We start from the raw sequence: 10500 nt of genomic DNA on the forward strand, positions 1-10500 counted from the left end.
GTAAATGAAGTTGGTTTAGCAGGGTGCCTGCTAAACTGACCAATAAAATTTCATTAGTTTGGGTTTCAATGACAGTTTCAGTGTCCCATGATTGTCTAAATACTGTTTCAGAGGCTTTTCCATGAATCACATCTTGAAGTGAACACTAAATAGTTGGGAATTTTTGGTACAAGAATGGCCAAATTTAGTGATACTGAGTACTGACCCCTCCAGCTTCAATCTAAAAATGTCTGTTACTGGCCTTCAAAAAACCCATAACAGGTCAAACCCTCGTACACACACTTACAAAAGAACAATGACAAGCACAATGAGTCTATTTACAGTACTGAAATGGTTTATCCTGTGATGGCTTAGAAGAGACCTCCAGCAGCCTTATATACACATTGCAGGCACAGAGTTTGGGTCTGAACGGCATGTCCATGCTCATAGAGTGTCCACCTGTGCCTTGCCAGACCTCCACAACACATCCAGTCCAGTGAGATTACACCAGCCCCCTCAGTCAGCCCCCGCACACATGCTGGCTGTGCAAGGCAGGATATGAATATATCTCCCGTTCCCTGGCGCTGTGCAGGTTGAGCTGCACTCCCTGAGCTACAGCAGGAGGAAATTGAAGATGAAGAACAGGCAAATCAATAGGGCCTGGCTTCAAGACAAATGGGAAATGTGGCCACTGAGAAAGTACGGCTCCTTTTAGATCTTATTTCACGCTCACCCAAACACATTTACAATTTTCGAAAGATGTGAACATTCTCACACAAACACACACTGGAGAGATATATTAGCTCTTACGTGAAGGCAAAACTATGCCTGCTTTATCTTTGGGGAGGCATTTTATGCTCAACAATCTGGCCAAACAATAGTAACCAGCACACACTGTTATGAAAAAAGGACTAAGTCCAAAAACGAGGCTTACTGATGCAATAAGTGACTATTTATTCACACAATTGCTGAACAATCTGGCTATGTAACACCACCCTGCTTCATATGTCTCAAATGGAAAAAATAGAACCTAGATTTAGGCTTGCCAGAGTATAGTACATATGAATGGGTAAGTAAGATATATAGTCTTCCCTACTCATTCTGTAGGAATACATTGTTTAAATACTGTGTGAATTTCATTATCATTCAAAACGTATAACATTCCCATAAACAGCTAATTTTACAGTTTGGCCACAAAGAAAGGAGAATAAAAATGACAGCAATGAAAAATCTAGTAGTGTTACAGCAGCTCTTCAATCTCTATTATCTGCTCCAACATAAGTTGTCTTCCCAAGTCTTCTATGAAATAAATACAACAATTATATAACAGCTGTCTTCTCTGGATGGACGGTTTCTTTCCCACAGCAGCACAATCCTGGTTCCCCGAGCACAATTACACAGCACAGGAGCTGTGTGAAACAGATATGGACGCAGCACCGCCAGCTGAAAACACTCCTGGAACAAGTCGTCATCAGACTGAGCAACCGCTGGCCGGCCATTCAGACAATTACAGACAAAACCACACTGGAAAACCTGTTTTGAACATGTGTCAAGCTCAAAATGTCGGGGGGAAAGAACTGATAGATATGACACAATGGTGTGGGTATCTGGCACCACATTTTTAATAGACATTAAAGGGGTTGTTGGCAGAGTAATATCTTCACTAGATAACCCTTCGGCTCTAGTAGCGATGTGGCTGTTGTCGTGCTGAGCAGTGGAACGTCCTGGGAGCGCAGTGTGGCCTTCCCATTAACACAACAATGTCCAGCTGCCTGAATGGACCGGGACCAGACCGGGGATGAGAGACACACAATGGAGAACAAAGGCCGAGCGGGTGCTATAAGAGGGGCGGGTGGGGGGAGCGGTCGACAGCAGGGCCAGCATGACACAAAATCAATCATCTGTTTCAGAGCAAACAAGCCGGCCACTGTCCATTTGAGGCTCGGCAGTAACTTGGAGCAGTGGTTTTCAATGTGGAGTATGGGGACCCCCAGGTGTCCTTGAGGGACTTCCAGGGGGTCCTCAGCAAAATGTGGAACAGCTAATTTGAATGTAATTTAATTCACTAGAAACTGATCGAATGCAGAAGAAGTATGAGGGATCATCTTAATGTTTTTTTTCTTTCTGGACAAAACTCACCACAATTTGTCAGGGTTCACGTATGACATCTAAACAATTTCACCCTTTGAAACCTATGCCAACTCCCTTGATTCTTTCAAAAACATAGGGAAAAGGCGACTAGCAAATCAGCAAAATAATAATAATAAAAGAATTAGCAAATAAAAAAAATCAAATAAAGAAAATGCACAGAAAATTTGCCAACAAACACACAAACAAAACTTGAAAAAACGTAAACAAAAAATATGTAGTTATGTGTATTTAAATTAAATATTTCCACGTCAGATCAGCAATGCTGAATCAGATTTCTTGTGGTTGAGTGCTTTTGAAAAGTGTCTTTCACATGCGACATGCATTTAATACTCAATAAAACCCCAAATCTCTTTTGATAAGGGTCCCTCTAGTGCAAAATCACCTCAAATGGGGATCCACAGCTTATTGAAACTCAACTTGGGGGTCCAGAACAGGTAAACCCCTGGCCTTGAGGAGGAGAAAAAAAGAACGAGTGAGCTAGCTCTGCCTGTTTGGGCTTGACAAGTTGTGTCTGGCTCGCTGCTGCTTCTTCTTCCTCTTAGCTGCACAGACAGAGCTGCTGCTGCTGCTGTTGCCACTGAATTAACTGCTGTCAAGACTACCTCGCCAAGCCCAACGCAGCGGCAACCCTAAAACGGCATCCCGATTAAATAACATAAGTATTAAGCCTGAAAATAACTGACTCAATCTCCACTATGCTGTGTTGTCTGCTGAGATTAACATGTTGTATTTTGTGAGCCTCAGAGTCAGGTACACGGAGTCCTCATAAATGGCAGCATTCCCTGTAAGCCGTATCTGCTCCCAAATGTGGTGAGGGTGATTTTTTTTTTTTTTTTCAGAAGCTGTCTCGTTGTTAGATAAGCTCATGCTCTGGCATAACATAAACCAGAGACACCCTCTCTGTCTGTCGCCACGTGATCTCACTGCATGACAAACACATTTACATGACATTTCCATTTCCTCTTTTGGCTGACACTCTTATCCAGAGCGACATGAGGGTTGGCCCTGCTTCCACCTCACCACAACACTCACAGCACAACACACACAACACTAGCCAATGCTAGATTAGGAGCCCCCCCTCAGAAAAAAACAAAACAAAACAAAACATGAAAAAGAGAAAGAAAAAAAAAAGCACCAAGGCTGGGCAGCCATTTTGAATCACTGTAGGGCTTCAGTGTTTCATTCTGTCTCACTCTGAGTGTTAAGAGCTCAGGAAATTAAACATGACAAAACAATCTGCACTGTCTTGATAGATGATGGCCATGTTCTGGAGGGAGGTGGGGATGTATTGCAGTAAAGAAAAAGCGAGCATGTTTGGATAGTCATTTGAATAGCTGCCAGGAACAAATCTGGGTTTAAAAGGTTCAGAGGAGGTGCTCTATTTCAAGTCCAAACCAGTTTTAAGAGGACAAGTGAAGAGCCATGAAGAAAGCCTGTTTTATAGAAAAAGGGGAGAGAGAAAAAACATCCCATCCCTCTCTTCCCAACAGGAACCCTTTGCTCCAGGTGACGGGATAAGGGGCTTGTGAACAGGAAAAACCTGGCACCGGCCATTCGTTTCCTCTTTTGTTTTTAGCGCTGCTGCTGTGCATTATAAAACATGGCATCTGCGAGAAGGGTTAGGTATCGAGTGGCTTGACTGTGGCGCAAAAAGCTTTCCTTGGTTGTTTTTCTTCTTTCCTGTTCCGTATTTGCCCCCCTCTCCCCTCCCGCGACAACACCCTTTGAGCAAACACACTCAGAAACGCGCCTGTGGTTTTTGCAATCTTGGTTTCACCTGGCACAAGGCACTAAGTTAATCGGCAAGTATTCATCCCAGTCTCCTTTATTGTCCTGTTCTCTTACATGAGAGAGTGAGATTGTGTGTGTGTGTATGTGAGAGAGAGAGAGAGATGGGGCTGGGGGAGGGGATATGAAAGAGCAAAGAGAGAGAGAGGGTCAATGTGGTGAAACCTAAAATGGCTGCCTGCAGTTCAAAAGGTGGGGAGACAGAAACTCTGGATCTTACTAAGCTTTTTTTTTTGCTATTCACTCAGCCAACTATCAAAAGAGAGCCATGTTCTCTGTGAGAGGCAGTGAGAAAAAGAAAAAGAAATGAAGGACAGAATACATAAGGGTGTGATAAAACCAGAGAGAAAAAGAGAGGGGAGGGAGGGGGAGAGAGAGAGAGAGGGAGAGAGAGAGAGAGAGAGAGAGAAAGAGAGAGAGAAATCATAAGAGGGAGAGATGATTACGTAGATCGCCCGCCTCTCCCTTTCTCGGCCTTGTTTTTTTTCCCAGCCTCCTCCTCCTCCTCCATTATTCTCCCAAGAAGCCTTGCTCCCCGGCACAAAACAGAATTACCCAGCAGAGCCCTCTGCAACATCGCTCCCCCAGAGCTGAGGAATATCCGCGCCCCATTGGAGCAGCTCCAAAGCTCCTGGGCCAATGGGAGTGCACCAAAGAGGCAGGCGTCACAGCGACTTGTTTTTAACCCCGTTGTGCAAGACGGCGAGCAGCACAACACACAGCAGCTGCTGAAGAGAGGCCACAGAGAGGAAGATAGATGGATTGGTGCTTTATCCATCCCTGGGGGGAATTCAAAAAGGCAAAGACAGGAAAAGACTCACAAGCAGCGACAGTTTCTCACACACACGCACATCAGTATAAACAAATCCCAGCAACCTTGACTTGAAATCAGGGAGAAAAAATGTTTCAAACATAAATCACAGCTGGGAAAATGAAATATCATTTTTTCCCTTTGCCAAGGGAATAAAAACCTATAGGTAAGAGCAAACATGTCCTAAACCAAGATCATATCAAAACTATCATAAAATGGCTTGGAAAATGTTTTCTTTTTTTTTAATACAAATCACAGGCGAGGATGCACCATGAAGAAACGAGAGCGGAGCCAGCACCATTTTTTGCAGGCTGATAAAATGCAGTGAGGTGAAGCTACAGTTTGGAGATGAAATGCACATAACCGCCTCTTACTTGTCTCTGCACTCTGCATTTAATCCCTTTGTTCCTATACAGTTATAGATTCACAACACTGACTTCACTCGGTGTTCACATAGCCACAGCACACGCGCGCACACACACACACGCAATCTTATTAACATGTCAATAGCTACACCTGCCCTCCATGTAATGATACAGAATGTCATCAGCATGCAAATGGCAAGCTAAAAAGACAGGAGGTTTTTCTCCTCTCTTCCTATTCCTCACAGCAACATCCCCAGCTCCCTCTCTCTTTCTCCTCCAACCGTCTGCAGTGAGATAGGATCCTGTCTTCCTTGGTTGGAAATGGGCCAGCATCCTGCTTCACTCCCTCTTGTGCGAGCACACACACACACACACATACACAAACCAGGGTTTAAATTCTGTATGGCACGGTGAAGATTTTTTCTTTTCTTTTTTTTTTTTAAAGGACCTCAATCCAGGCTCATGTAGAGCACAGCCGCTCTAATGATCGGGCTTCAATGATTTCAGGGGCACGTCACCCAACAGTTAATGATTACTTGGTTTCTAACCGCCGAGCATATGTGCATGTGAAAGAGAGACACACAGAGAGACTATATTTCCTTAGTGAACGGAGAACTGGGCCAGACTAACCTTGCCTGTCTGCACATTCCTCAGATCTCCAAAGTTTCTGAGGCCCACATTTTAGGGGAAGGGGAGATTCCACATCCTTTATACATACAGACATACACACAAGTACAGTACAACGCTGCTCTCAATGACCAGCTAAGAGACCAAACACGCCAACAGACTTTCAACCAACCACTTTGACTCAGCGCCACTGGCACATATATCTTAAACATAATCCAAAGCTGCTTGCAAGGCCAGAAAAACCAACATGGCAGGTTGATTCAAACGAGCAGCAGCAGCAACAAGCCAGGCAGTACATTCTTAGCTTTCCCAGGGTGGCAGGTTGAGCTAAGAAAGCGCACCATTGTGTGCTTGTCTGTGTCCCAAATTCTCCTTGCATTTCTTAGGGGGCTGTGTACTTGTCTTTGTCTCTACTAGTGAGCACAGCGTTTGTTCTAGATAACAAGAAGGGTCAGGCGAGGGGGAATGTATGTGTGTGTGTGCGTGCGTGGGTGTTGGGTGGGTGAGAAGGGGAAAGGGGGTGGGGGGTGGGTCATGTTTCCAATGGTTATGAGTGGCCAGGTTGGCAGGCTGCAGTCCACACAGTCTATTAAAAGATGTGAAACATATTCAGAGAATGCGAGCCTCGACCAATGAAAACAAGGCTCCCCTCACTGCAATCTGGCTACCGACAGGCTTCAAGATCAACCAAAACATTTGGCGCTGGATGTACACCCCCAACAGGCCACGGGTGTAATCTTTGTACTTGTGAAGCAAGGTCGACAACTGCTCAAGAAAAAAAAAACACAATCACACAAAAACTCCTTTACATTTCCCAATCACAAATAGCTTTATTAAGTGGATTTTTTGTTGTTCTTGTTGTTTAACTGGTGCTAAGCTACAACACATTGCAGCAATGACCACAACTCTTCCAGTGCAGATATTGGGCAACCTAAAGGAACAAAGATCACTGGATATGAATTAATGCTGACCCCAGATTGTGTGCTCTAAGTCGGCACTGAAACAATCTCTTTCACTTTTAATGCGGGGAGATTTTGCTGACTGAGTGGGGAGAAAAAAAAATATGACTGAGATATGCCTCCTTCCCTCAAGAAAACGAATTAACGACACGTCAGACTCAGGGGTTGGTCACAAAACATTTCGCTGCGGTTAGGTCGTCACACATCCGGTAACACATTCATTGGCCCTAGGCAGGCAGGGAAACCAGGGCCGATAGAGCAAAACACGTCTACAAGTCTCTCTCCTCTCTCTCTCTCCATACCGTGTTTACTGCTCTGGACTCCGGACCGTCGGCCCAGAGCACAATGCAAGCCAACATGGTGCAGCTGAACAGGGAGAAACTAAAAGCTAAGGTTAGGTCACCGTAGTGGTGCCCAAAAATATGGGGGGTGATATACTCCATTTAAAAAGGAAAAAAAAAAAAAAAAAAAAAAAGAAAACTAAATATTTCTGTTATCATCAACTGCGGTTTTCAATGAGCTGCCAGTTGCCCTCACTATGGGACCGCTTCATTAATTACTCACACTCAACAAAAGTGATGAGTAATCTACATTGTGTAAGTGGGGAAAAAAGGCCCAAATCATGCGACCAGAATTTGATCCCAGAAGCAGCACTAATGGGAGTGGAGTTGAGAAGCCATGATTATCAAACAACGCGATGCTTTCTATAAACATGAGAGCATGAGATGCGGTGCTATCGTGGTAGGGGCTCTAACTTGGTCGAAACTTAGCTGCATTCCGGCTCAACAATGCCACAAGCAGTCACACACACACGTTGAAATAAAAAATGGAGGCTAAAAAAGGAAACGAGAGCTCCCCTCTAAAATACCACCCATTTCTCTTAACCGCCACAGAGGCTGGGGGTTGGTTGGTAGGTGGGGGAGGTGAAGGCGAATGAGAGCAGCAAGTCACTACTCAACAGATCTGTTTTTTTCTGATTGCTGGATCCAACACAGAAAAAAATATAAGCCCAAAATACAGGAAAAACACCAACCTTTCCGCTCGATTCACACGCCTGAGAAGTCAGGAATGTGGGCAACAGCCAGGAGCATTAGCATAATGTAAACACCTTCATGATGAGACACAATATTTCACCAAAAAATTAAAACACGCCTGACTTCAAAGACAAACCTAACGTTCAATCACCATCGAGCTGAGTTTATAAACACGTGTGCAATCACTAAATAGCAAAGTGATCGCGATCTTGACGTTGTGAAATCCTGGCTCGGAGTTAAGGACACAATCAACTGGACAACATCCAAAAAGTTGGCTAACTAGCTAGCATAGCATTATTACCTGTGTGTGCTAACTAACACACAGCATCTTGTGGCTTGAGATGGGTCCCTCCACTAAAGACTCAAAATGCAACTCGTGTCACTGGGTACCTAAATAAATTCGACAGTTTCGTGAAGCCATATCAACACTTAATACACTACTGTCAAAAAAAATAATATACGATATTGCGTTTTTGGCTCTAACTTAACAAGTTTGCACGGTACCTTGTACGGTCTGTCTGTGTGTCTACTAGCCAAATAGCTGGGGTGCATCTCTCTCCTGCTCTCATTTACAACTCCAATAAAAAATAAGCATTATTACGCGTGAATGCAGTTCATATATATTGTGCTGCTCATGTTGTTATGACATTGTAAGGTATGTCAGGCCACTGCAGCAACAAATTGTCGAAAACTTGCTCAACCCACCCTGCAATTAGACAACAAACCATGAGATGTATTATTGGTTCAAAAACGTACTCATGAGGCCAACCACTACAGATGTCTTAAGGTACTGAGTTATCACCTTAGCCAAGTTAAATTGACTGGGTTATTCATCCTAAACGGTGTGAAATATCAACTGAATGAAGGCCACCCTTGGTGAACTACTTGAGTCAGATTCCTGAAAACTGTTGCAGAATGGTGTGAGGAGCTGATGCAAAACATGGTTTCATGAAATAATGAATTATATTATCAAAGCACTGCTGTGGTAGCTGATCTATGGCCGAACCAAACAAGCAAGCCGACAAAACACAACACGAGGAGCAGATCAAAAACCATGGACGATGAGGTCCAGACAGCCAAGAGCAGCCCTTCAAAGGCAAAGGCAGCCCGCTAACAAGGTATGATTTTTAGCCAGCAAAGCCCCACCATCACCTGAAACTGGAAAAGAGATAGTGAGGACAACTAAACTTGTCCTAAAACAACTCAAGTGGGCTGCAAGCACTCAGCTAGCTAAGTTGGTTAGCTTGCTAGCTACCGTTGGCTTGGTTGAAAACATGGGGTTAGTGTCTGTTGTATTTATGTTATTGGCAATGTTATGAGCAAATAATAATACACATAGGAGTTACTCACCTAAAGAGACATTCCAACCCAGTACAAACAAGGCAGTTTCATATACAGTAGGAAGAACCTTCGAGTATCCCAACATCAAATCCAACCAGACCAGTAGGCCTGTGCCTCGGCCTCGGTGTCTCCTGTATCCTTTGCCCTTAAAAGTAGCTCCCTCTCCAGGGTTAGGAAACAAACTTCTCAGCGTCCCCCAACGCATATGCAGAAAGTTAAATTCCCCGTCCTACTCGGGTGCAGCGCCTCCATTGAGTGTCTATAACAGATCCCCGGTGATTTAATCCATTTATTGTAGTGTTTTATATATTTACAGTCGATATTTATACAGGGGTATATGCTGCTCTATGTGATATAGGGCTCTGGTTCTGTCTCGGGTCCTTACATTTCGCAGAGGCGCCCATCCCCCCCTCCTCGCCGGCATCGACCGCGGGTCCCAGCGAAACTGACACACAACCACGCCACGGGGTTTCCTAGGCGACCATGCAGGGGCTCTCTTTCGTTGGGCGGGCCCAGCGCGCCGCCGACGTCCCGCCTCCCTCCAAAAACGACTGGCCAGAAATATGTCAATCATTATGTAAACCCAACCAGGGACGCGCCTGATTGGTCACTTAAACCGCGATCTTTTTTTTTTTTTTTTTTTCGTCGGCTACGCAAAGACGGGGCGGGCTTAAAAATTCAGTTCAATCATGTTATATTATATGTACTGGGTAGCGCACACGCACACACACACACAGGCAAGGAGAGCCAGAGAGTTTGGATGGATTCGGGAGGGATAATTTTACACACAAAAAAGAGCGGATCTTGTGCTTTTCAAAAATGCTTTCGAAAAAATCTCGGGGGAACGCTTATCATTAAATGAAAATGCCGTGGGATTATCATTTGAAGTCGTTTATAGTGGGACTATTGTTGGTTTTTTTCTGTCTGTTTGAGGGGTACATTCATCTACAGTTGGAGGAAGCCGCAGTTTCATGATACCAATACATAGTAGCGAGCCTTAGCTACACGGGGTCTCTGGGGCCCAGTTCCAGGGACAACAGAGGCAGGGTCAGCCCCACCTATGTCAGATGAATGGAGTATGAGGTGTCGCTCTGGTAGCATCTGGTAAGGGGATTGGACAGGGAAATTGACCAGTGCCTCTTGGGTTGCATCTATTTATTACTGGTCCCTCCTCCTCCCATTTCCCCCGCTGTCGAAATCAGTCTCTTCATACACTCGCAGACACAAGAAAAAGGACTAACCCTGACGAAAATAGCCACATCTCTCTCTCTCTCTCTTCCTCTCTCTCTTTGATTTTTTTTCTTTTTAATTATAATATCAAAGTAATCCAGGGAGTCCTAACCAGGAGTGTGTTACAGTTACAGTGTTGGTTTACAGCAGACACTTTGCTGCATTCACTAAACTGAACTGTTACATTGTTTCGCACACTGCGATCCATTTATTTG

General features: G+C 44.4%; 1 protein-coding gene across 2 annotated transcripts in view; it reads right to left on the minus strand.

The window, feature by feature from the left end:
• setd5 (SET domain containing 5) overlaps window positions 1-9495 on the minus strand; it is a 34639-nt gene extending 25144 nt beyond the window's left edge. For both annotated transcript variants that reach the window (XM_030051155.1, XM_030051154.1), the window contains exon 1: window positions 9065-9495. The gene's annotated coding sequence lies outside the window, so the exon portion shown is untranslated. The remainder of the gene's footprint in view (window positions 1-9064) is intronic.
• Window positions 9496-10500: the final 1005 nt, after the last annotated feature.

The sequence above is a fragment of the Myripristis murdjan genome, chromosome 5, assembly GCF_902150065.1.
Source record: "Myripristis murdjan chromosome 5, fMyrMur1.1, whole genome shotgun sequence".
Lineage (NCBI taxonomy): Eukaryota > Metazoa > Chordata > Actinopteri > Holocentriformes > Holocentridae > Myripristis > Myripristis murdjan.